Consider the following 25,631-nt stretch of genomic DNA (forward strand, 5'->3'; position numbering starts at 1 on the left):
GCTCCCACGTTTGCTGCTCTTGCGGTCTCCATAAAATCCACCCCAAGCAATTTACACTTGAAATTTAAGTTCTGAGGAAGAGTCTTAAACCGGAAACATTGATCTGTGTCTCTTCCCAATAATTCAGTTTGACCTGCTATGTATTTCCAGCATGTTATTTTGTTCCTGGAAATTGCTTGATTTCTTATCCTGATTTCAACAGGTATTAGAAACCATCTTAGGAATTGAGAGGTAATTTGGTGGGTTAATGTGGGTAGAGGAAAGTTAAATCATACTAAATTAACCAAACGGTATTTCTGAAGATTTGAAAAGCTGCCATGGATAAGAGATGTGCACTTGGCACTGGTTTTATAGATATTCAGAAGGCATCTTCCAAGGTCCTCCATAATATATTAACTGAAAAATAAGGGCATGTCGTATTAGGGATAGTGGAAGAACTGATAGATAATTAAAAGAGCAGGCAGAAAGATGAAATGACATGACTAATAATGTATTACACGGATCACAACTAGTCCCACTGCTCTTTCTAATTTACATTCAGTTTGGACTTCAAATAGGATATTAAAATTCACCCTCAGATTTGTAAAGGTCACTATTAGTCAGAAATTTTGAAAGCTTAAGAGATTGCGCAGAGTTTTAACAGGAATAGATGTAGTTTTTTGACTGGGAAAACAGGAATAGGACATCAAAAATTCTCATTGACAAGTCATTGAAAGTACTCATCTTTAATTAATTATCAAATGTTAGAATTCAATGTAAGAAACACAGATGATAAATTTAATGATGCAATATTATTGGTCTATAAGGCAAATAAAATACTGGCCATGATATTTACAGAGAGGTGGGGAGAGCATAGGAGAGGCTGAAAGTAGCCAATGAACTCAGCAAGACTGCAGATGTGGAAGTTCAGTCATATTTAACAGTAGGGCTTAATTATCATCTATTTATTCCTTTTCTGACCCAACAGACACCCAAATGGACAGGTTGTTCAGTAAGAAAACCAGCAGCAGGAAACTGGGATCCTTGAGGATGGTCTTCAGCAATCGGGAGATGGGCAGGTTACAAACTGGGGTTTGGTGGGTGGGGAGAGGATTCACTCATCATGGTTGAGCCAAGGAGATGTCATGATTGGCAGAAAGAAGGCCAAAGGCTCCTTCAGGGGTTTGGTGGGTCACTCCTGCTCTTCCTGGCAGGATTACTAAAGAAGATGCTCACAATGCTGAGTCAGCAGTTCCCATCTCCATTTTGCTATTAGATTCCCAAGCCTCGGGAAATCTAAGTGGCAACAGTTAAATTTAGATTAGGGTCCCAATAGGAACCCCCCAAGCCCACCCCTGACCTCCTTGCACCATTGTGGGGGTGGGGGGGGGGGTTAATTATTTTTGTTTCTTTCAAGGGATGTAGATGTCACTGACAAGGCCAGCATTTAATCCCATCCCTAATTACTCTTGAGAAGGTAGTAGTGAGCCACCTTCCTGGACCACTGCAGTCCAAGTGGTGTTGATACAACCACAGTGCTGTTCGGAAAGGAGTTCCAGGATTTTGACTCAGTGACAGGCAATATAGTTCCAAGTCAAGATGGTGAGTGATTTGGAGGGGAAATTGCAGGTCGTGATGTTTCCATGTATCTGATTCCCTTGTCCTTTTGGGTCAGGGGTGGTCAAACCACAGCTCGCAAGCCACACGTGGCTCTTCACCACATAGAGTACGGTTCTTCCCTTGCATTGCAAAACCGGCTAATCACGCGTTGGTGGGAGGTAGGATTGAACCGGAAAGAAGTTTTAACACTTAGACTAAAAATCCCAGCTATTCCATTCACAACATGATAGACAGATATAGAGTGAGATCGAAAGAAAGAGACACACTGATAAATAGCATATAGCCTGACTTCTCACATCTTATTTAGATTTATTTATTGTAAAGCATGTGAGTTAAATTGTGAAAGAAAACAAAGCATTTATTTGAAGAAAATAGATAAGAGCAGAGAACAGGAACAGATTTAGGATGAACATGAGCAGACATCTGATCTCTTTACACAGTAAAGTCTAAATGAGATATGTGGTGGCCATTTGAATTCAGTGTACTGAGGATCTGAGGGGTGGGGAGTAGGATTTCTCTCTGTCTCTCTATCTCCCTTCAGCTCATTCTCTATCTCTCTCTATTAATTAAAAACATGACAAATAGAGCAATTTGATATAATTAAATGGCTGACAAGAATATTTCACAGTATATTTATGAAGATCACACCCAGCGTAGAAAGAAAGAGAGAGAGAGAGCAATGCAAATAAAATAGGAACTGAGGGAATGAGAAAGAACAAGGGAGGGACAGTAACTGAGAGACAGGATACAGAAATAGAGAGAGATTTAAAAAAACAGAGAATGAGAGATTACACAAAGGTGGAGGTAACTGTGTCTCAATCTTTTAAGCCTTTGGTTTATAACTGATTTTTTTAACCATTGAAATGTTGTGAAGAGAATGTGTAATTGAGAGTGTGTATCATGGGCTCTTACTGTGCTATTCTGTTTAAGACAGGGGAGAGAAAGAGACGAGAAGGAAAGAGAGAGCTGACTGTTCTTGAAGTGGAACTGTTAATATTTAATGTACAAACAGAACCAATCCTAGAATGAGTGTGTACAGGGTGAGGGGGGAGGCGGGATGGGGGTGTGTGGCAATGAATGGGAGAGGGACAGAGGGGAATCACCAGTCTTTAAGGCATTGTTACAAGGGGCAGGGTCTGGGGTTTCTTAGTGGTAAAAATGTTGAGACGCACAGCTACAGACAGCTAACATAATTTCAGAGATTTCAATCTCTCTATTTCTTCCTGCAACTCTATCTCTGCACCTATCTCCATGTTCCTAGCTGTTTCTTTACATTTTCTGGACAGTCGATTCACAAGCACCCGGTTTGCACAATTGCACACAGTCAAAGTCTAGCCCAGTGTCTGTTCTCAAGGAAGGGGTATTTACATAGGGATATGCTCAAGTGGAGGGGGTATTTAGACAGGGGTCTGTTCACAGGGAGGGAATATTTAGACAGGGGTCTGTTCACAGAGAGGGGGAATTAGACATTGAGGGTGGAATTAGATAAGGGGAAGCAATTTGCTGGCAGGGATGCGGGGGCTTTTACAGGTGAATGAGGGGTATTAGGAGAAGTTTGTTCACAGTGAGTGAATGTTTAATGGTTAAAATTGGGCTGGGTGGTTTGACTAGATTTAAAATGAAGATTTTTTCCTTGCACTGTTATCAATCGCTCCACTTTTAACCTTTCATCCATTCCATCTTACTCTTACCAGCTCACCCTGAGGGCAGGTGGCAGAGGCCAGATTAATAATTGTATCTTTTTGGTTTCTCTGTCTCTATTGCCCCTGACAATATAAAAGAAAGGAGGAACACAATTTTATAATACATTTTCAGAGGACTTTTTTAAAACAAACACTTCTGTGCACTTTCACTGCCGCTTGTTTCTGATTTAATATCAAACAAAAACATTGTGGATTCAGTTCAGCCAAAGATGCGGCTTAAACCACAGCAAAGAGAAGTTATCAATTCATCTTTTAAAAGGTTAACTTGTTTAAAAAAAAGGTGTATTTTGAGGCTCTCGAGTTTATGGGCTCACTCCATCAACCGTGAAACATTTGGGGATTGTGTAGCAAGTCCAAACAGAAATGATCAAAGCAACATCCTTTATTGGTACATAGACTAATATCCTACAGGCTCACATGGCCCTATGTAGGGACAAGAGGAATCTACAAAAGAAATCTTGTGACAGTGCTGGAATGAATCACTGTTCTTCTTAACCCTCTTCCTAGTTACCGATTCGTTTCAGCATTGTTGCAAGATTTCTTTTATATTTTCCCCACGTTGGGCCATGTGATTCTCAGTGACCATTTTCTGAAGCCTGGAAGGTTAAAGAGGAAAAACTGAAGACTTAAGTGTTAACCCTGTGTAAACTTAGTGAACGAAAATTACATCGTCAAATTTTAAGAAACGGAAGTATGAAGATGAAAACAGAAGTTTTAAGCCAGAATGGAAGGTTTTGCATTCACTGTCAAAGATGGGAAACCTATGTGCCATATCTGGACTGCATCACTCACTCATTACAAAGCCAGTAACTTGGAAAGCCATGATGAAATGAATTACAAAAACTTTTTGTCTGACTATCCTCCTAAATCAGAATTACAGAAAAACAAATTAACCATGTTAAAACCATCCCTAAATAGCCAGAAGACACCACGTTCAACACCCAATAAGGCAGCTGACACTGAAGACAGCTTTGTTATGGCATGGAATCTTGCTCATGCTAAACGTCCATACTCTGATGGAGAATTTGTTAAGAAGAAAAATGCTGAAGTTGTTGCAGTTTTAGATCCAATGGCACAAAATCTCAACAACTAATAACACAAATTCCAGTTTCACACCACACTACGGAGAGGTGTATCTCCCAGATCAGTGCTAATGTTGCAAGCAAGATACAAACGATCTGAAGAACTCTGTAGCATTCAGCTTAGCTCTTGATGAATCCACAGACATACAAGACAACCCACAAGTGGCAATATTTGTTCATTATGGGCAGCATTTTCCCTCCGCCGGGGGGGATGTGCGGGAGCAGACGCAAGTGGGCGGGTTCCCGATTGGCACTCCCAGTTGGGGGCATGCCACCATTTTACGTGGGCAGGCCAATTAAGGCCCACCCAGTGTGACGTGCGCCAGGAAGTGCTATGCGCTCCCTGTGCAGGTGGGGGTTTACCTGAGCTGGCAGTGCGCTCTGTCGCGCATGCATGCGAAAGAGTGCACAGATCTCCCTGAGGCAAAATGCTGCCTCAGGGAGATCAGTGTAACTTCTAAAAAGATAATAAAGGATGAGAAAAATTTTATTGACATGTCCCCTCATGTGACACTGTCATGTGAGCTGGGACATGTCAATTACTTTTGTTAAAAATGTAACACAAATTTTAAATCCCTCATGAAACCCCATCCCGCCCATGGATGAGGTTTCATGTTTTTTCTGAAGGCCGCCTGGGCTCTTCGCCGGACAGGTCCATCAATCATTTTAATGACTTTTTTGATTGCCTTAATAAGCTGTTGACAGATCAGCAGGAGCACAGCTAAGTCGGCTGTGTGCCCGCTGACCTGAAAATCTAAATGACGCGGGGTGACGTCAGGATGCACGCCCGACGTCACCCTGCATCATTTTACACGTCGGTGAGTGGGTCCTGCCCCTCTTGCCGACCGGAAAATGCTGCCTTATGTTTCCTTGGATGTAATTGTGAAAGATGAAATGTGGGACCTAGTGGCACCAAAAGAAACAATTTATGGTGTTGACATAAGAGATGCACTTGATGCAGTGTTGACAAATGCCGATGTACCACTGGATAAACTTGTCAGTGTTGCAACGGATGGAGCACCTGAAATGGTAGGGAAACATGCGGTCCTAATTGTGCTCTTGAAAAGTGATCCTAAATTTCTGGAGTTTCTCCATACTTACTGCATCATTCATCAGGAACATCAAGCAGCCAGATATTTCAAATATGAAAATGTTATGAAACGGTCCTCATCCGCTCAAATGGGAAGACTCACTGACAGTTCAAAAATTTTATTGAAGGGCCGGATGTTGAAGACAAGCCTGACGACGTCTCTTTCCAATGCATTGTGAGGTGGTTGTCAACCAGAAATGTCTTGAATAGGTTTGTGAAACTGTTGGACCCTATCATTGATTTTCTTGATAAAAAAAATCCTACTCACAGCTGGAATATGACGAATGGATGCAGGATCTGATGTTTCTCACTGATATTATGCAGCATCTACAAAATCTCAACTTGGCACTCCAGGGGCAGGATAAGATTATTTTTGACCTTAGACAGTTTTCAGCTTACAGAATAAAGTAAGACTTTTGCAAAGAGACTGCTTTCAAGAAACTTCATCCACTTTCCCCATCTCAAAAGGAAGGTAAACAGTCCCTGATATTCAAGTAAAAGATCATAAACTCGAAGAATGCGGGGATAAATTACAAGGACTGCTTGATCATTTTCGAGCCGGGTTTGATGACTTACAGAAGTTGAGATCCTGCTTTGTCTTTCTTGTAAACCCATTCATGGTCGATGTGGTCAACGATGATTGTCTGATTCATGAACGTCTGGTTACAGAACCATCTGCTGTAGAAATTGAACTATTTGACTTTTGGGAGGAAAGATCCTGAGCATTGTTGGAGATGTACTCATCCAGGTAAGTGGAGAGTATTCCATCACAGTCCTGAATTCGGTCTTGTAGATAGTGGGCAGGCTTTAGGGAGGTGGGAGGTAAATTACCTGCCTCAGAAATCCCAGTGTCTGACCTGCTCTTGTTGCCACAGTATCTATATGGCTGTTCCAGTTAAGTTTCTGGCCAATGGTAACCCCTATGATGTTGATGAGAGGGATTCAGTGATGGTGATGCTGTTGAATGTCAAGGAGAGATGGCGAGATTCTCTCTTGTTGGAGATGGGCATTGCCTGGCAGTTGTGTGGTGCAAATGTTACTTACCCATCTATCAGCCCAAGCCTGAATATTGTCCTGATCTTGCTGCATGCAGGTACAAATTGCTTCAGTATTTAAGGAGTCACCACTAGCGTTCAATACTGTAAAATCACCAGCAAACATCTCCACTATTGGCTATTATGATGGAAGGTAGGTTACTGATGAAGCTGCTGAAAATGGTTGGGCCTATAGGGCACTATCCTGAGGAACTTCTATAGTGAGGTTCTGGGGCTGAGATAATTGGCCTCCAACTACTACAACCATGTTCCTTTGTCCTAGGTATGAATCGAACCAGTGGAGAGTTTTCCTCCTGAATACCATTGACTTCAATTTGGTTTCCCTGATGCCATACTTGATCAAATGCTGGCTTGATGTCAAGGGTGGTCACTCTCAACTCACACCTTGAATTCAGCTCTTTTATCCACGTTTGGAGCAAGGTTGGTGTTATGATCCTTGGCCAGACCCATGGAAGTGGGGGGAGATCCAGTTAGGGACTAATAATGTTTTGTTTAAAGTAGATGAAGGTTGAGATTCAAGACACCTGTTTTTGGAATAAAGCCAGAAGATTCCATGGGTTTTGAACAAGCAAAAACAAACTTTACTATACAAGTTCAGAGAGATAAAACAATACACAATATGTACATTTTACCCTAACATTCAGGGTAAGTATGAGGTACATGTGAATTATCAAAAGAATTGTGACTGAAAACATCACACTACAGAGTAAATGACAGATGCAACCATGGGTTTCTCAAGAGCCTAGCCAGATGTCAATAAACACCAAGTTAAACAATCTCATTGAAACTCTGTCACATGAGGGATTCCAATCTCCACGTTTGAAGAACTCACTTTGGAATTCTCTCCAAAAGTGCTCCGACTTAGACAGCTCTAACAATAGACAACATCATAGGGTTTCAAACCCCCCTTCCTAGATTCCTTTTCCCAGGATTCCCAAGTACACTCAAACACTAGCATACAAGCTCACTTTCAGATCTATGACTGTGCCAAGCAGAACACTACTGCTCCAAAATCCCATAGTAAGGAGTCACCAACTTTTGGCCGCCTTCTTGAATCATCACAGCTTCTTCTGTTTGATTACTGGGGCTTCCCCTGAGCCCTCTTTGATTACCAGAGATCCTCCTGAGCCCTCCTCAATTACCAGGGCTTCCTCTGAGCCATCTTCGCAGCTCCCCAGAGCTAACAGCAATACTTTGGCTGCATGAAGCGTCTTCCCCCTGCTTCTGACTCTTCTGAAACTGACTGCCTCAGGAAGAGCTATTCACTGACCATTGAACTGATCTGGTGACCTATCAAAACACCCCCAGAGGGTCCCACTCTTGTTACGGGCAGGAACCAATGTGACAAGCATTGGAATATCCTGTACCCTAAATGTTACAATCTCCACAGGCTTCTAATTTATCACCCAGAGACACAAAAACCAATGGATTTCATGACACTATAATGCTGTCAGGAGCTGAGTGGCCCTGGTGGAGCCAAAACTGAGCATCAGTGAGCAGGTTATTGCTGTGTAAGTGCCGCTTGATAGCACTGTTGAAACTTTACATTATTTTGCTGGCAATCAACAGTAGATTGATGGAGCGATAATTGGTCGGATTGGATTTATCCTGCCTGGGCATGCTTGGGCAATTTTTTACATTGGAGGGTAGATGCCAGTGTTATAGCTGTACTGGTACAGTTTGGTTAGTGGTGTGACTAGTTCTGCAGCACAAGTCTTTAGTACTGTTGCTGGAATGCTGTCAGGGCCCATAGCCTTTGATATATCAGCAATTTCTTGATAACATGTAGAGTGAATCGAATTGGCTGAAGACTATCATCTGTGATATTGGGGAGCACTCCATGGATTATCCACTCAGCACTTCTGGTTGAAGATGGTTGAAAATGCTTCAGCCTTGACTCTTACACTGACATAACCCATCATTGAGGATGGGGATATTTGTAGAATTTCATCCTGTTGTTTGTTGTTTAATTGTCAACCACGATTCACCACTGGATGTGACAGGACTGCAGAGCTTTGATTTGATCCATTGGATGTGGAATCTCTTAGCTCTGTCTATCATATGCTGCTTTATGTTTAGCATGCATGTAGTCCTGTGTTATAATTCCACCCCATTTTTAGGTATGACTGGTGCTGCTTCTGGCATTCTCTCCTACACTCCTCATTGAACTAGCTTCATGGTGGTGTTATTTGAGGGACACGCTGGACTTTAAGATTACAAATTGCAGTTCAATATAATTCTGCTGCTGATGATGGTCCAGAGCACCTCATGGATGCCCAGTTTTGAGCTGATATCTCTATTCTGAATGTCACACAGAATGTTTACATAAGTACTGTCTGGTGGTCATTGCCATCAATACTGTCATGGACAGATTCATCTGTGATATGTAGCTTGGTGAGTGTGAGATTAAGTAAGTTTTTCCCTGTTGTCAGTTTCCTCACTATCTGCTGCAGACCCAGTCTGGCAGATGTGTCCTTCAGGACACAGTAGTCGTACTACCAGGCATTCTTGTTGATTGGCATTTGTTATGAAGAGATATTAATGTCTATAATGTTATTGGAAATTATTTTTAAAATGGAACTGTAGTGGTGTCAATGTGTTTGACTGTGTGTGTATTAATTGGATTAAAGCCATCTAGTCTGGGTGCTTTGATGTATAGAAAGAAGTAGGTTTGAAATAGTAATTAGATAAATGTGGAGAAGTTTAGAAATGTAGGTGTCAAGGGGGCAATTTGCATTTGTTGAATAAAGCATTCAAGGGTGGGAGTAAAATCTTGTACCTAGCTGGGAGACACCAAGCATTGTGTTTATACTACTAATAAAATTGGTGGAATGAAAGGATATTATTGTTAGGAGAGGTAAAATTAAAAACCTAGTAATACAATGAAAAATTTACATTCAAAGGAAAAGCTAGGTATAAACAGAAAGGAGTTTGTGTGTGTAAGTGAGAGGCATTTAAGATCTAACCAGCCTATAAGCCTTCAACTGTGTCTGCAAACGAAAAAAATTGAAAGGAACCTAATCTTGAATTTGTAAGGTCAAATGTGTTTTGCCTGGTTTAAAGTCTATGGGTTATTGTTGCCTTGGTGCATTTACCTGTGAGTGATTAATTTGGGGATTTGTTATTATGGTAGCAATTTGTAGGCATGTGTATGTGTTTAATTTATTATTAAATTAATAAATGTTTAATTTAGTTTTATATAAAAACCTTCTTAAGGCTTGGTAGTCTTATTCCTGAATTCAGAGCTGCATCTCAAACATACCAATTGAAAATATAAGTTATGACAGTTGTTCAAGTTTCCCTCTGCGATTTAAACAACTCAGCCTTTACCAACTGCTGTGTCATAACACGTTGAAGTCCCACACCCAGAGTACATTCTGCACCCTTGCTACCCACAGTGTTTCTTCCAAGAGGCGTAGCACATGGAGGGAAGCCGGTAGGTTATAAGCAGCAGGAGGTTTCCTTGCCCATGTTTGATCTAATGCCATGAGACTTCATTGGGTCCGGAGCCAATGTTAAGGACTCTGCAGACCACTCCCCCCAACTTTATTTTTTTGTATTCTTTCATGGGATGTGGGTGTTGCTGGCAAAGCCAGAATTTTTTGCCCATCCCTAATTTCCCTTGAACTGTGTGGCTTCCTCAGCCATTCAGAGGGCAGTTAGGAGTCAACCACTTTGTTATGATCTGGGGTCACATGTAGGCCAGACCGGGTTAGGATGGTAGATTTCCTTCCCTAAAGGATATTAGTAAATCAAATGGGTTTTTATGACTATTGATCATAGTTTCATTGTCGCCATTACTGAAGCCAGCTTTCTATTCCAGACATTTTAATCTATTAATTGAATTTAAATTCCACCGGCTACATTGGTAGGATTTGAACCTGTGTCCCCAGAGCATTAGCCTGAGCTTCTAGATTACTCATCCAGTGACATTACCACTGCACCCCGGTCCCCCACTAAAAATATATAATTATGCCGCCACCCCTGGTGGGTCTGTCTGGCCAGTGGGTCAGGACATACCAAGCAGAGTGATAAAAGTGTCTGGGACATTGGCTGTAAGCTATGATGCAGTCAGTTTGACTGTGTCAGGCTGCTTCTTGACTGGTCTGAGGAACAGCTCTCCCAATTTTGACACAAATTCCCTGAAGTTAGGAGTTGATTTAATTGCTAGGGTGCTCCATTGTTATTTCCGGTGCCTAGATTGATGCCCAATGGTCCACCCAGTTTTATTTCTCTTTGTCTTTTCTATAGCGGCTTGGTACAACTGAGTGGCTTGCTCAGGCTTTTCAGAAGGCAGTTAAGAGTCAACTACATTACTGTGGATCTGGAGTCACATGTTGGTGAGGCCAGGTAAGGATAGCAGATTTCCTTCCTTAAAGGAAATTAGTGAAGCAGTTGGAGTTTTACGACAATTTGACATTTCATGGCCAGCATTACTGAGAGTAGCTTTTTTTTGATACCAAGGTCATTGACTCATTGTGATCCTGAGAAAGGACACAGACATTGGTAAAGGTACAGAGAGGTGCAACTAAAATGACTGACAGGCTAAACTTTCTATATTATGAAAAAAAAAGCCAGAAGTGCTTAGCTTCTTAAAGCAACATAAGTTGAGGGGGAAGCAGATGGAATATGGTCCCCATCTTCCTCTCAATGAGTTGTGTTTGGTTTGTACGAATGAATCATGAGCTATGCCTGTATGCGATCTGTAGCGCTGAATCTGCCAATTTCATGGGTCAGCTCATTTGCATATCCATTGGCATAAATCCTGAGTGACATGCTAGGGGCGATTAGCAATTAGAATTTAGAATTTAAAAAGCTGACTCTGGTTGAAGATTGCATCAGTAGGCCTGGAGAGTCGCTCGTGGGTCTTTTTGTTCCACTTTTCAAGAAGGTCTACCACTGCAGGATCTGGCAGTGACATCTGAGGGGGTGCCAAGGGCATGGCAAAGAGAAACAGTAGAAAAATACATAATATTTGTGGAAAAGACCTTCAAACCCTCCTGCTTAACATTGAGTAAAGGAAGGACAACATCAACTTGCATTATATAGCACCTTTAACATACAAGGATGTTCCAAAGCACTTCACAGAATGTAAAGAAATAAAATGGATTCCAAAGGAGAATATCCATTGATCTCTCCATGAGGGAGAGATCAAAAGCTTCTTCAAAGAGGTGGGTTTTAGGGAGTGTCTTAAAGAAGGAAAGGGAGGAGGAGAGATGGAGGAGTTTAGGAAGGGAATCCCCGAATATTGAGCTTGGGTAGCAAAAGAAATGGTTAACACTAGTGGGTTAAAGAAAGAGCATGTATGTAGTCAGAGGAACAAAGCATTTGGGATGGGATTGCAGCACTGAAGGAGGATATAGAACTAATGAGCAGCAAGGTCCTGGCTACATTTTAACAGAAGGGTGAACATTGAAACTTTGAGACGCTGGGGGTCCTGAAGCCAATGCTGATCAATAAGGACAGGGGTTAATGCCTTGCAGAACTTGGTGTGAGACAGGTTACACACAGCAGAGTTTTGGATAAGCTGAAGTTTACATATGGTAAAGGATGGGAGATCAGACAGGAAAACATAATAGTGAACTCTGGAGGTGAATAAAACATGGATAAATGTCTTAGCAATTGATAGGCTGAGTTAGGGGTGAAGGCAGGTAATGTTACAGAGGTGAAAAAGAGGTTGTCTTTGTGAGAAGATAAAAGGGTTGAACAGCCTTCCAAGGTTAGGAATGGTCTGATTCAATTTGAAACAGTGGCCAGGGAGGAGGGTGGAGCTGAGGAGAAGGCACTCTGCTTAACGTTGGATATGGTGAGGTTGGGAATGGCAGTGTAACGCTGCCACTAGTCACGGCAGCATCCCTGTGATGCTTCACACAGACGTAAACCTCTCTCTGCTTCTCTGTTTCCTGAACCCCAAGACAATAATGCCCTTTCATTCTTGCACTTCATTTCCAGCATGAGAGTGTGCAAATCAAGAGAAAGTATCAGAAAATAATGAGTAGGAGGAGAAGTGATGGCATTTCATTCTCTAGATTATGATAGGACGATAATGATGAAGAGGAAAAGGAAGTTGAGGAGAAAGCCGCTCATGAATTCTTACACTAACATCCTACCGCCACTTCCTTTTCTAGCCATATGCCTTCAATCTCACCTCTTGCATGCAATGCTTTTTTATTCCCACGCACCAGCTCATTACTTTCATCCAGGGAAATTAGATCATGTTAGTGAGGATGTAACACCAGGTGATTAACCGGGAACAAGGCAGCAAGTGGAATAAGGAATAGGCTGAAGAAGTGCCGTGTTACTTACAGAGTTGTGCAACTTAGAACTCAATGGAACTTACTTGAAGAGAAGGATGTTTGAGAAACATTATATCTACATGCCGGCAAATGGCAACAACCGACAGGTCTAACTTGAGTCTACAACCCTCATTAACATCAGGAAAGCTTCTTTTTTTATTGCAAACTTTAATGGAGCTTCTTAGAATCCCCAGCAGCAATTCTCCACCTATGGTGTGGCCAGGGATCAATTATGTCTTTGTTTTCACAGAAAAGGACTGTTGTTAGGTTTGGAGCAATAATACTCTTGATAGCTTTTCTGCTGCTGGAAGGGAGGGAAATTCAAAGCTGCAGCAATTTAAACAGGCACAGGTGTTTCAGCAAGTGCAACAGACAACAGCGGTTTTTATTCACCTCCTTAATTATTATCTCTCTCAGCATCTGGGTATCAAAGAAGCTCATTAATACAAAAGGTAATTTCAGAAAACACTCAAACATCACCTTAACTACTGTGAAACTCACATAGGCTACCACAAGGGTTATTGATTTTCTCCAAGGATGCTTAATTTAAAGGAACAATGCACCTGTTCCTCTCGTCATCAAGGTTTGTCTTCACATATATGGAGCAAGTGTAGATGCCACTTAAATATCCATTCTCTTCTCTCCCTCCAAAGGAAAACTTCCCCATTACCACTGCATGAGAGATGCAAATGCGGGAGAAGAGCTATCACTCAAAACTGAGTCTGCTGCAGATATCATTGGTAGAAAATCAGGAGAGATAATGAAGTTAGATGTCAGGTGGCATTACGTAGTCCTAGTTTCATGTACTTTCTCAATGCATTCTATTGTCTTTACATTCATCAACTATTTCTTCCAGGCCAAATGGCACAATGTGCACAGCGATATATTGTTCTGTGTTTTACATCATAGGGGCTGACTTACAGGAAGAACCCGCCAAACTAATGATTGCCTAGATGCATTCAGGTTCATAGCTACCCCTGTACTGCAACTTCATCAACAATTCCATTGTAGCATCTCACCCGTGGCAAGTACCAACACAGAGATGCCACGTAGAAGGAATCAATTCTGAGTCAGAAGGTGCTACGCAATGAAACACTGGCACAGGTGAGAATATGAAGAGAGTGAGAGAGCCATTCCTCCAGAATTGAAGAAACGACTACCTTCAGCTAAAGAGCCTGGGAACACAAAAGAGGTATGATCGGGTAGCATCAATCTCATGTTGAGGCAGTGTGATGGTTTCCACACATATGGTTGAAATGATGGACAAGAGGGAAGACTCCACTACCCAGACCTACAAAATATCACACTTTCCCACAAACTACAGAACATCCTGGAAACAGCAAGAACCTGAGAGACATCTGCAGTATCAAGGTGCCAGGAACAGCCTCTAAGGATATTGGTGACATCCAGAGTGGCAGCCAAAAATGCTTCAGAAGATCTCTTAAAAGTCAGCCTGAACATCAAGCTTGCACATGGCTTCCAATACCTAGTTGGAACAATTTGTTCTTAATGACCACATCCAGCAGCACCTCTGAGAATATGCAATGCACTAGATGGCAGTAAGGAGTGGTCTCAGTTGCAATTCCCATACAATGGTAATGGGGAAGCTTTTCTTTGGCAGGAGAGAAGAGTCATCCTTTGTCCAGAGATCTATATAAGAGGGAGCTTTTATAACCCTCTTGTCTCTGCAAAGAAAAGACTGCCAGATGCTAGTCCCTCTGGGACAGCAGCTTCCCTGAGACAAGAGTCATGTTTAGATTCTAAGGTTCATCAATTGATATGTTTTCCCCTAATATCAATGGTCATGCATTCCTTTTGGTCAATAAATCATCACTAGATGTTCCAAGGAATGTGCAATCTGTACATTTTTTACGTTACATGTGTCCCTACAATATTATTTGGTTTCCTGGTGCTTGCCCTTGCGAAAGTGTAGAAGTTGTCTTGTCTAATATGCTCCTGAGTGCTGCTAAAGGGAGAGGATAAAGTGTAGTAGTACATTAATGGCTCTCAACTCAATAGTGTTGAATGTGCTGGGTCATTAAATGTCATTACCTTAACTACTATTATCTAGGTATCAGCATTGCTTAGCCCTGCTGTTTCCAAACTCCCTTATCAGCAGTCCTCAGAGGGAGTCAATTTAGTGGGAAAGATGGGTCCTCATCCATAACTGTATTTCTTTCACCCTTAACCTGCTGGTTATCCCTTGTGGACTAGCAGGGATGTGAGGGGACAGGCCTCTATCGCCACCACGAAATAAAATGAAGACATTCTCAAGTTGATACTGCTATTAAGAATTGGGAACCTCTTGTAAACTAAAGTCCAAGGTCTCAACAACAGCAATTGGAGACCAAAAGTATACCAGTGCTTGAACCCTCTAACTTCAGGAGCTTCCTGCAAGATGACCTGGAATTGCTCCTCATTTGATGGTTCCTAAAAGCTTCTGTCGTGCCTACATGGTGTGACAGCACCACTGTGTACTTTCAGCCTAACTGTCCAGAGAGCTTTGAAGATTTTCAAAGGATTGTACACAGAGCTTCTGCTGAATAATAAGTTCATCTTGGTATGCAAACCTCTAAGGTATGAATCTATGGCATTCATTGCAGCTGCCCTTGTAGCCTTAACTCACCCATCCTTCTGTTGCAGCTCATCAGTTGTCATACCAACTTGTCACTCTTCATTGACATCTGGTACTTCAATCAATGACTGCCACTGAAGAGAATGATTCTTACAGAGTCTGTAGTCTTTGACAAGTGCTAATGTTTTAGGACTGCTTCCTCTATCTCCCGGTGTCAACATCTTCATTTTAGGTAGGATACTCCTAGATAATAGCTTCCATTTATATAATGCCCTCAACATAGAAAAATATCTTGATGTGCTTCACAGATGTGCCAGGTTTTTGGTGCTACCTGACATCTTGCCAGCCTTTGTCTCTTCTAAGCCAAATGACATGAAGCACTTAAAGCAATCTCCATAATGAGCTTTCTGTCTACATTAACCATGAAACTGCAGCAGCACTCCTCAGCTTCCCAATGTATGAGAAGCTGCCTCAGTTGTTGTATCTGCTTCAAACTGGTGGAGTAAGGGCACTATGAAAACAATGTGTAGACTCAAAATCTTATTGGCTCCCTCTTCACAAGCAATAACCTGGAAATTAGCAAGGTTAACACACTGCATCTACCCCAGCAGGCACAGCAGCTAAAAAGTACTGCAGCATTTCCTGACAGGCAGACAACAAGAGGCAATGAGCTGAATTGAAGGAGATCTGACATTCTCCATCTCCCTCAATGCTGAATTGTTTCCAGCATAGAACTTTATGCCAACAACAATTCCCAGGTTCAAATTAACCCACGCAGCCCTGGGAGCACAAAGGCCAACTTGACTTCCAATTAGCATCCTTCGAAGATCCTGGTTCAGCAGATAGTTGCTAAAATTGCATTTGAACTCCAACATTCAAGGGACAGAGTTCCAATTAGGGTAGGGTTTTTATCTTTTAGCCACTAAAAGCTTTACCTATAAAGCTACGTTATAAAAACTGAATGCTAGCACGCAGCTGCAACAGCTCACACTCCTATCATAAAACGTATCGATCAGTTTAAAGGACATTAATCTATATATGAACAAGTGTCTATATAGCAACATATTACTATCCTTTCCAAAGTATTTCAGAACCTTTAGTCTTTCCTACATTTCAATTGTTCCAGCCCATTAGAGGAAATGTTTAACTTTCAGTTCTGCACTGAATCTCCATGTAGCCCACGGATTTTGAGTTGGTGGAGCCAATGATTCCTGTTGATGTCAATGTCAAGCTGAGTAAGCAAACAGCTGAATGAAAGAACAGAGATCATCTTTCTCTGTTTATAGTACTAGTGTATGGGACAGAAAGTTGGGACTTGTTCATTGGGAACTTAATTGTGGAAATAAAAGGTCTGTGGAAACAAAATGTCCCTTATAAAATTATAACTCCAGAGGCCATATCCCAAAACTTGTGCCAACTATTTTGGCATTTTTTAAAGAAAAGGGCATTGATCATAGGGTGATTTAATTTCCTTTTAAATCCTGAGAATTGACATTGAATGAATTCTAACTGATGGGATGGAATTCTTCTGGCTGTAAGGATGCCAAGAAAAATGATATTGGCAGTCTCAACCCAATTTCTAGAAGGACCAGTAATCCAGCATACCCACCATTTGATAATCACACTCAGAGGCAATAAGTTTGATAGGAAAGCGTGGTAACCTGATGTGTAATATACTTTTAAGAAGAATGTTACAATGGAAGATCACATTATCTTAGTATGCAATAGCAGAGTAGTGCGGGCTAGCTTAGTAGTCCGTAGTTAGTAGTCTAGAGTTAGCGCCTGTAATGTAGAGACAGGGTTTGAGTTGTAAGCACACAAGTGTAGCTGCTGAGTTCCTTTGTAAATAAATAGAATGTGTTCTACATAAGAGCTGTCTGCTGATCTACTCTGTCTATGGTATCAACTCAGCCATCCTGAAACAAGCATGCAACTCAGATCCATCAGTCCAACTAAACTAATGACCGGCATCCAACAAACTGGCGATGGGGAAAAAGCAAGAAAAAGCAAGGAAGAATGAGAAAGAAAACAAGAAAAAGCGAGGAAGGAAATCAAGTGAACCGAAATCAGGTCATACCTCGCACAGTAATTGTAAGTAGAATTTCCGTCCTAATCATCGAAGCAGTCCCCTTGAAGCATGCCGCAGTTTGGAAGAGTTGATTCTTTTGACCCAACCTCGGACGATTGGTCTTATTATGTTGAATGCCTTGTGCTCTTTTTCCAAGCTAACAACATTGCAGGGGAAGAGAAGAGGCAAGCGATCCTCTTATCCATATTGTGGGAGTAAGACCAATGGATTGATTTGAAGTTTGATGCCCCAGATTTGAAAAGTTTTGATGATTTAGTGAACCTTGTGAAGAGTCATTACCAGCCCAATTCTAATTTAACTCATGAAATAGAGCCCCAAGGGAGACAGTTGCTTGTTATGTGGTAAATCTGAAACAGTTAACAGAATATTGCGAGTTTGGTACATCTATAAATGATTTGCTTAGAAATCGTTTGGTGTGCAGTATAAATGAAGATCCGAATCAGAGAAGATTACTGTCTGAAACAAATTTGGATTTTCAGAAGGTGCTAGAAATAGCACTGGCAATGGAAGGCACAGTGAACGACTCAAAAGCAAAATGGCACCATCCTTCACATTGGGCGGGGAGTCCCAGCCAAAAGTGGCGTGAAAATGCACTGACAAGAAGCAGGAAGCAGCCGCTGCTTTCAGACAAATAAAAAGAAATAACTTAGCAGCAAAAACATGGAATAATGGTAACAGAGGTGGAAGCAGACAGCCTTATATTGAATGGAAGTTTTAAAAAATCGAATCTTTTTACTGTCATGGAAACAGACACCTCATAAGACATTGCAAGGATAGAGTCAGGCAGACTTTCAATCAAAAGAAAAAAACCCTGGAGATTCACAATAAAGAAGAACCTGAAATAACAAATTCAGATATTTATTTGTAGTATAATTTAAAGGTAGGAAGAACAGAACCAATCTATGTAACAGTGAGAGTGAATGATAGACCTATCAGAATAGCGGTGGATACAGGAGTTTCCACTATAGTAATAGGTGAGCATACCTTTCAATACCTGAATTATGGGGAATGTAAATTAAATTTGGAAGAAGCAGATGCCAAATTGAAAACTTGCATGGGAGAAGACATCAAAATCAAAGGAATAAGCAGGGTTATTGTACAGTATGGTAGTCAATCAGTAAAATTACCCTTGATGATGGTAGCAGATGAGGGGCCAAGCCTCCTTGGATGAAACTGGCTGAAAGAAATTAAATTGGATTAGGTTGAGATCTTCCAGCTGAGAGCCAGTGGCTACCTAAACTACTACAGAAATATACCTCAGTTTTCAAAGATGAACTCGGGAAGATCCAAGAGCTACAAGCAAAAATTCATGTGGATCTAAACTCTATCCCCCGATTTATGAAGGCAAAATCTGTACCTTATGCAATGCAGGAAAAGGTAGATGCTGAATTGGATAGATTAGAGAAACTGGGACTTATACAACTTGTGCAGTTCTCAGAATGAACAGCACCAATAGTCCCCGTACTTAAAACCGACCAAAGCATTCGAATTTGTGGAGAATACAAATTGACTTAACAAAGTTGCTAAGTTGGACAGACATTCTATACCAAAAATTGAAGACCTGTATGCTAAGCTGGCAAGTGGAACCTCCTACACGAAGCTTGAAATGAGTCATGCTTATCAACAATTGGCATTAGAGGAGGTCTCATAGAAATTTGTCACAATTAATACACACAAAGGGTTGTACCCGTTTGCCTTTTGGTGTATCCTCTGCATGCGCCATATTCCAGAGAACAAAGGAAAGTTTACTGCAAGGATTGTCCCATGTTTATTGAGATGACATTCTGGTGACAGGACTCACTGAAAAGGGGCATTTGGCAAACTTGGAAGAAATTTTGAGACATTTCTCACAGGTGGGAGTCCGTTTAAAAAAAGAAAAATGCATGATCCAGGCGAAAGAGGTAATTTATTTAGGTCACAGGGTAGATTCACAGGGCTTCCACACGATTGAGAAAAAAGTGAGAGCTATTAGAGAGGCACCAGCACCAAGGAACACCTCAGAGCTCAAATCATTCTTGGAGATGATCAATTACTATGGACGCTTCTTGCCTAATTTGTGAACAGAACTGGAACCCCTGTATAACCTACTCAAGAAAAATCAACGTTGGTTTTGGCAAACACCACAGAAAGAAGCTTTCACAGAGGTGAAACAACGGTTACATTTATCCACCCTATTAGTACATTTTGACCAAAGAAAAGAGTTAGTTTTGACATGTGACGCATTTCCCTATGGAGTGGGAGCAGTGCTCTCCTATCGAATGGACAATGGCTCAGAACGACCTATTGGATATGTATCAAGAACGCTCAACACAGCAGAAAAGGGATTCTCACAGATAGAGAAAGAAGGCCTGTCAATCATCTTTGGTGTCAAGAAATTTCACGAGTATGTACACGGTTGTCATTTTACTATTGTTTCGGACCGCAAGCCTTTGCTAGGATTGTTCAGCAAGGACAAGGCTATACCACCCATAGCCTCAGCAAGAACACAGAGTTGGGCATTGATTCTGGCAGCGTATGAGTATACTTTCATCCACAGGCCTGGAAACCAGATTGCAAACGCTGATGCACTTAGGCGTTTTCCTTTGGAAAAAATGATGTGGATGTTCCAGTTCCTCAAGAATTTGTTTTATTACTGAACTCCTTAGATTCATCACTAGACAGATCAGAGATTGGACAAGTCAAGGCTCAGTCTTATCCAAAGTACAAGAACAAGTTCTTCATGGTTGGTCACAAGAACAGGAATCTGATGAAATGAAACCCTATTTTCACAATAGACATGAGATATCCAGCCAGGTTGGTATCGTATTGTGGGGAGCTCGAGTGGTTGTTCCTCCAAAAGGATGAAAGGCATTGTTTAAAACTACATAGTGCACATCCAGGCATTTCCCAATAGCACGCAGCTATCTATGATGGCCTGGAATGGATGGAGAGATAGAGAGCTTAGTGAGAAGTTGCATGCAGTGTCAGCAAGTGCAAAAGTTATCTCCAACAGCTCCGTTACACCTGTGGGAGTGGCCAGGAAGGCCATGAATGCGATTGACTATGTGGGACCTTTAATGGGAACAATATTTCTCCTTATTGTTGATGTTCACTCAAAATGGATGGACATATATGAAGTGAAGTCACCAGCATCTTCTGCTACAACTGACAAGCTACATCAAAGTTTCGCCATCAACAGACAACCAGAAGTGGTCGTATCAGATAACAGCATGGCATTTACGAGTGCTGAGTTTCAATGGTTTATCAGCCTCAACGGTATCACTCATGTAAAAACTTCACCGTACCACCCTTCTTCGAATGGCCTGAATGAGAGACCGGTTCAAACATTCAAATCTGGCAGAAGAAATTAAACAGAGTCTTCATAGCGACAAAGCCAGCACGTTTTCTTTCCCATTATAGGACCACTCCTCACACGACAACAGGTGTCACATCTGCGGAATTGCTGATGAATCATTGCCTCAGAACAAGATTGAGTTTAATAACGCCAAATTTAGGGGCAAAGAAGGAAAGGAGTCAGAAAAGTCAGAAAACTGGACATGACTGGCATAGTCATGACAGAAAGTTTACCGTAGGAGAGATGGTACATGTGAAAAATTTTGGAGATAGACCCAAGTAGTTATGAGGTGAAATAAGTGCAGTGACTGGACCTCTTTCTTACCACATGAAAGTGGAAGGCCAAGTCATACGGAGACATATTGATCATATAAGGGGGAGAGAAACAAAGTATCAAGAAATGATTCTGCCAGTTTTCATGACTGCGTCAATGACCCCTGTTGAAAGAACTCAACTAAGTACTGATGTGTCTGAAGGATTGGCTGTACCTGCAAAGAGTTGAGGAAACAAGTTTGCAGATCCCCACCGAAGAATTTGATGTTTGGACAACACCAGAAAAGGAGGTTTCTGATAAAGCATCTAAAGCATCTGAAGCTGTACAGCTGAGACATTCTACGTGCATAAGGAAACCCCCAGAAAGACTGAACTTATAAATTACTTATTTGTGTAAATAATTTCATATTTTGAGAAAAATTGTTATTGTAACTGTAAGATGTATTTCTGAGTAAAGGGAGGGGGATGTGATAATCTGATGTGTTAAATACCTTTGAGGAGAATGTCATAATGGAAGATCACATGATCTTAGTGTCCAATAGCAGAGTAGCGCAGGCTATCTTGTAGTCAGTAGTTAGTAGTCTAGAGCTAGAGTCTGTAATGTAGAGGCAGGGTTTGAATTGTAAGCACACAAGTGTAGCTGCTGAGTTCCTTTGTAAATAAATAGAATGTGTTCTACATAAGAACTGTCTTCTGATTTGCTCGGTCTATGGTATCAACTCAGCCATCTCGAAACAAGAGAGCAACCCAGATCCATTAGTCCAACCAAACTAGTAACCAGGATCCAACAGGAAGTGAAAATTTTAGATTCATTCAAGGACAAGTGGGGAAGAGTAGAGGGCATTGTACTCTGCAACTGGCAATGTTAATCTGGGATGATTGATGCTCGCACAGGATACCAAAAGTCAAAAAATATTTAATTCCACCAACATTGACATTCACCCCCTTAAAAGTATAAAAAAATTAAAAGTGTTATAAATGTTTGTCTTTCATTGAAAATCACTTAGTATTGGTCACAAAATGTAACAGAAACATTTCCGGAGGATTCATCCAAAGAACCTTTAGCACCAGAGTGTATCTAATGTAATAATATAGTTTTTCCCTTCTACAGAATAATTTAGTACAACAAAAAGCACGTAATAAAAAAAACCTATAAATGAAAAAAACCTATGATGGAAGGAGATTAGACCATTTTTGTAATCAGTTTTAAATCATGCGCATCAGGCTGATGGTTTCGGAAGAAAAAAGATAATGCTAAGTATACAAGTAAAAAATTCTCTCCCTAATTTATCATTTCAAAAGAACTGTTCCTGCTGTGCAGTAATAGCATAGGGTGGAAGCAGAGTGCTCAAACTCCCAAAGGACTGACTGAGAGCTATGAAATAAATGAGCTTTGCCAGAACTGCATTACCAGCAGTCGCACACACCTGCTTACCACAAGATGAAGATAATGTGTAAATGTCTGACAAGATTATATAAAAGCTGTCCAGTAGCCAAGGTGAGGCAATTAAGATCCATCTTCTGGAAATACCATTTGAACCCAAAGCTCCAACCTAACAGAATTAATATTTTGTTTCCCAATGGGGCTTTTTGCTAAAACAAAGAAACTGGGAAAAAAAAACATGAAGGTTAATTAAGAAGACAGTCCCTTCTTATTTTTCATATTTCATTTTAACTAAATTCTCTACAATGCTACACAGAACCCTGTAGTTTAAAAATTGCTATATGGCAACATAAACACACAAACACTTAACAAGTGCAAATGGTATCTCTCTGTTCACTACTTTAACTCATATGCCCAATTCATGAAGTGTGCAATTTTGCAAGGCACAACGTAGGAGCAGAAAGGAGGCAATGCTAGAGGCCAGACGTACATTTAGAATTTGAATTTTACAAACAGGTAAAAATTCAACCATTGCACACGTGCCTGTTCTGGAAAAAACAAAATTTGTGCCTTTTTGCTTTGGTTTGCTAGAGTCTTGGCCATTGGTGGAAGTCAGAAGTTGTAGCTAACAAAGTGGGAGAATGAGAATCATTTTGACTTATTTCATATAGCTACAATAAATTGAAGGATATTTTCAGTTTCATTGACACCTCAGGAAGTATGTTTACTCTTGTCTTTACCTAAAGTAGTTGTTTTTTTACGACTTATATAATATCTTTCACGAATTCAGGACTTCCTAAATTCCTTCACAATTAACAAAACATTTTTGAATTATACACAATTTGTGTGCAACATTACCCTACAGACAGCAATGAGGTAAATAAACAGATAATCTGGGTTAATGATATTGGATTGAGGGACAGATGTTTGCCAGGCCATCTGGAGAACTTTTCTGCTGAGCTCTATTTCCCTGACCTTTCCCCATACCTGTTTCAATTAAAAAAACATTAATCCAATTTCTCTTTAAAAGCTGCTATGAACTCTGCTTCCACCATAGCTTCCGGTAAGATATTCTATGCCCAAGAACACCTCTTAACTTTTTTCTTTGTTCTTTTGGAGATTACCTGAAGTTTATTCCCTCTAGTTTCTGGTGCATTAAACTGGTGGAAGCAATTTTTCCCTAGTTAAGTTATCAAACTCCCTTGTAATTTTGAAGATCTCAATTTATGCACCTAAGTTATATTAAAATAAGATTCTATGCAGAATTTCAAACTTCTGCACCAACCTCCCTAAGAATCCACTTTGACCATATAAAATCGGTATGATCGCCCAAGCAGTCTGCCCTGCTTTGAATGTTTGATTCTTTTAGCTGGCACAAAAGTGTGTTTTATTTTTGGCAGTGAGCATTTATCTACAGCTTTAACCAATTTTATACATTGTTCCCCTGCATATTTGTGCCTTTTTGCTTTAGTTTGCTGGAGTCTTGGCCATTGGTGGAAGTCAGAAGTTGCAGCTAACAAAGTGGGAGGATGAAAATCACTTTGACTTATTTCATACAGCTACAATAAACTGGAGGAAGAAGATCAAATGATAAGGATATATTTTCAGTTTCATTGACACTTCAGGAAGTATGTTTACACTTGCCTTTACTTAAAGTAGCAGACCACACTTTTCCTATCTGGCAGAGATTTGGGATTATGGTACCTTGTTTCATTGAAGAGAAAGTAACTGAGCAATGCCCCCTGCCACTACCTGACTTACAGAGATAACTTCAAATACTGGACTAAATTTTTCTCCAGCCATTAAGATCACAAACTCATTAAGCCTCTTATGAAACTGGCCAGGATCAAGAGGTGGCACATGAAACTTAAATATCAAAGGATTGCATAGCCTTGCAAAAGGAAAGTTCCATCTCTGTTCTGCAGATGTTAATGCATTATTCTGTGATTAAAAAGTAACTTCCAGTAACGGACACATCCTACCACTGACCAATGTTGTTTCTGCTGTAAAAATGCACACATTGTCCTCCCCAAAGATATGCTGTAAATAATCTCAAGCTGAACTTTTTTCAGTCCTTCTCAGCGCTTAAAGGCTCGGACTTTGGAGTAGGAATAATGGCCAGACCATCAACGTTCACCATCCTTGAACAGTAAATTGGACAGCCACTTATTGTGTTTGCAAATGGGTAGTTAAATGCAGAAATTCAGAAGCTGATGACTGATTTGCCCTGTTCCTCCACATACTTGGCTACACAGGTACCTTGCTGAGAGATTCAACATTCAAATGCATGAAGAGTGTGAAGTTGTGGCACTTCCCCACCGAATACCTACTAAACCACCACAAAATGTTAGGGATTGTTTATTCATGTGTAAGTGATTTTTTTAATGGTGAGTTAAGTTTTAATTGCCACCAAACAAAATCTCGGTTCCTGAAAATTTGCTTTTACAACTGTGGATTCTCATTCCTTCAGAATTTCATTATTGTTGGAGAGTTTTTAAAATTTCAGATTTCCAATGGTCATAAGTTGCTGCATAAATACACATGGAAAAAAATCTGTGGGTAGCTATATGAATAATAAAATGCGAGTGCCATTTATTTGCTGCTGACTAAAAAATCTAAGCCATTATCTTTACTTTGCCCTGCCAGCTAATACTGTCCATATTAAAGATATCAATATTGATTTTGTGCTCTAAATGAGCTTTCCCTTGGCAAATCTATAAAGTGTGTATGTCCTGTTATATAATCTAAGGCTGTGTTGGTCTAAGTGCTGTATTAGTGGTTGTCATAAGCATAGTGGCAATTTTCTGTTGGTACTGTAGCCTTGCTGAGATGTTGTGGCCTTGAATATTTGGGTGTAGGGTCATAGGACTCCACAACAGATGGAGCAATGCCTAAAAATGTGGTGATTCCGACACATGACTACAATCTAACTTTCCTTCAATTCTTTGAGGATTGTGACTGCAATGAAAGTCCCTTATTGAATTCTTCCATGCTGCCAGTGCTGGGTAACTCCAATGTGTGACCACTGAGTTGCACAAGACCATATGTCCATAGATTTTCTCCAAAGTCAGTAAATCCCACTGTCACTGCTGTTTCCAAACAATCATTCAATTTGTCAAATCTAGCAAATAGGATTCCTGGAACTGGGTGTT

Source organism: Carcharodon carcharias, chromosome 16 (genome assembly GCF_017639515.1).
Source record: "Carcharodon carcharias isolate sCarCar2 chromosome 16, sCarCar2.pri, whole genome shotgun sequence".
NCBI lineage: Eukaryota > Metazoa > Chordata > Chondrichthyes > Lamniformes > Lamnidae > Carcharodon > Carcharodon carcharias.